Genomic DNA, 2,979 nt, shown 5'->3' with positions numbered 1-2,979 from the left:
TTTAGATTAAATATTATTAATTTATTTCTTAGCAGACACTCTTACCCAGGATGACTTACAGTTGTATACAAAAAATACATATATCAAGAATTATCAGTAAGAGCAAGATACAAAATACACTGACTTCAATCCTAATAAGAGCAAGTACAAAACACTATATGATTTGATATCAAGGCAGTTCAAGAGCAGGTGTTGATAGATACATCAGGGTTAGATGACGTTGCTGACTTAATACCCTACTCGGATAATCTCGTGCATGGCAGTTTTCAGAACTTGAGATGTCAGTTCATTAGTTACTTCTAATTTACACAGTGGCTCACCGATGGACAAACTGTGAATAAAAAAAGTGCCCATATCACCTTAAACCATGTGAACGCGGTAATCATGCTATAGAGACATGGTTAAACCATGTGAACACAGTAATCTTGCTATAGAAAAATGGTTGTGGTTTCAAAACCGTGGCAGTTTATACCGCGGTTTACCATAAAATCGGTATACTGTGACATCCCTAAACTCAAATTGAACCCTAACCGTAACTCTAACCCCAACACTAACTCTAACCTCAACCCCAACGCTAACCCTAAGCCCAACACTAACCCTAACTCCAACCCCAACATTAACTCTAAGCCCAACACTAACTCTAGCCCTAACCCCAACTTCAGCACTAACCCTAACCCCAACACTAACACTAATGCCAACCCCAACCCAAAGCCCTACCCTAACCCCAGCCCCAACACTCTAAAACATAACTATCCAATGACAGATCCTGACACTCATTAATTTAAAAAGAAAGTGAATAGCAGATGAGGATTAGGCCTTTACAGTCCACTGGCAGGCTTAGTCATAAATGCAGCTGGCTTTAGCAAAAGGATGAGTAAGGCTTTAGGAAGTTCAGAATAATGGAGATATGTATACAGTATAGCTCAGAATCCATATATAGCTCATTTATAGCTCAGAATTCATATTTAGCTCATGTATAGCTCAGAATTCTCAAAAAAACAAAAACAAAAAATCAATATGTGCTACGCAGAGAAAAAAAAAATCATGAATCCCCTACATTTCAGCTTCATGATTTAAAACCTAAAAATAGGCATTGTTTAGAGTATCTTATTCGTATTTACAAAATAACTTGTTCTGTTAGAGGGCTAAGTGCCGCCTGCATATAGTGATAACATTTATTTGCACACGTGAGTGGGTGGTTTAAAGAAAATTAGCATTGCAGTAGTTTTTGAGTACTAGCCGTATGTGTGTGAGATTATGTTGAAAAAATATTAACAACAACAAACAAACAAAGAAACTTGCTTTCCTTTTGTGTGTTTTCAGTTTTGGAGTATATGTGGCAATGCTTTGACCCCGAAACGTGGTGTTTTTGGCAAGACCGGGGATCTGCAGTCAATACTGTGCCTGGCCTGTGCAAGAGATGAAGTCACTTATTCTGGTGCACTCAATGGGGATATATATGTGTGGAAGGGGATTAATCTTGCCCGAACAGTTCAAGGTGCCCATGGGGTAAGTCCTCTGTTTCTATAAATAGCGTCTAGGTGTTAACCAGTTTAGTGTGATTCTGACCTACAGGCCTGCTTTCATTTCAGATAGTCTTAATAATGATTGATGACTTAAAACACTTTAAGATACATTCACAACTTAAACAATATTATATAGTTCTGTGGTTTTGTCAAGTTAGCATAGAAATGATTACAGCTCAACGTGGCCAGTCAGCCCTTATACTATATCTAAAGGGATTTAGTGCTATATTTGACCTCAGCAGCTGGATTTCCTGGAGTGGTTCTTTTGTAAGACTCATATTACATCACATAATGAATGGCCTCTTCTGACTGTATATTCTTAATCTATTTAGACGTTTACAGAATAAACATCATTGTAAAACTAGATGTATATTTCAAAATGTTTAAGTATATATGAAGCAAAATAAAGCTGCCATTTGCATACTTCTGCAACACTATCTCAATAAAATAAAAAATGAGGTTTGTTGTGAAATGTAGGAATCCTTTCTTGTCGCTGGCAGGTTCGTAATGTTATAATTCGTTTTTTTTTTTTTTTTTTAAATCCGACACATTTTAATTTCTTCAGTCAGGAATTTTCAGCATGAATGCTTGCGAGGAAGGATTTGCCACTGGGGGGCGAGATGGTTGTGTTCGCCTGTGGGATTTAAATTTCAAACCAATTACTGTGATTGATCTCAGGGAAACAGACCAAGGATATAAAGGTGACATATTACTCATTATACACATCTTTACAAATCCAAAGCAAACACCCTTACCGCTTTTACCCACAAAAAAAAAAAAAAAAAAAAACAGCTCAGGGTGTACTTTTAACTTTTTAATGAGAGAAAACGGTTAAGGAAAAGTGCAGCCACCTCCTGTTATTTAAACTCTCTTTAATCTCTAATTTGGTGTTTGTTTAATTATATACTCTTTGAAAATGGCACTACCTATAGTAACTAGCTGGAAATTGCAAAGGTGGTAGTGAGGCTGAGGGTTAACTTGCTAATCCTGAAATTAAAACCGTTGTGCAGAATCGTTTTAGCTGGGGGGTCAGCAAATATTAAATATGCCTTTGTGTTTGTGTGGGTGTGTGTGTTTCAGGTCTCTCAGTGAGGAGTGTGTGCTGGAGAGGTGATCATATCCTGGTGGGTACTCAGGATAGCGAGATATTCGAGATCGTGGTTCACGATCGGAACAAGCCTTTCCTGATTATGCAGGGCCACTGCGAGGGGGAGCTCTGGGCCCTGGCTGTTCATCCCACAAAGCCTTTAGCGATGACTGGGAGCGACGACCGATCTGTGAGGTTTGTAGGAAAGACCATGAAGTTAATCTGTGCTGCTAATCCTTTGGAGACATGGAAATTATCACGTAGCAAAACTCTGTGTGTGTGTGTGTGTATGTGTGTGTGTGTGTGCGCGCAGCGGCAGCAGTAAAGCTAAAGAGTGACTGTTTTTAAAAGTGGGTTTAATGCTTT

General features: G+C 38.5%; 1 long non-coding RNA gene across 1 annotated transcript; it reads left to right on the top strand.

The window, feature by feature from the left end:
• Positions 1 to 1,327: 1,327 nt before the first annotated feature.
• On the top strand, positions 1,328 to 2,793 carry LOC121309272. Its single transcript, XR_005948622.1, has 3 exons — positions 1,328 to 1,509; positions 2,092 to 2,227; positions 2,607 to 2,793. It is a non-coding gene; the product is annotated as an uncharacterized LOC121309272 (long non-coding RNA).
• The last annotated feature ends 186 nt before the right edge of the window (positions 2,794 to 2,979 follow it).

This window comes from Polyodon spathula, unplaced genomic scaffold, assembly GCF_017654505.1.
Source record: "Polyodon spathula isolate WHYD16114869_AA unplaced genomic scaffold, ASM1765450v1 scaffolds_1087, whole genome shotgun sequence".
Lineage (NCBI taxonomy): Eukaryota > Metazoa > Chordata > Actinopteri > Acipenseriformes > Polyodontidae > Polyodon > Polyodon spathula.
This window is presented reverse-complemented; position numbering and strand designations above follow the sequence as displayed.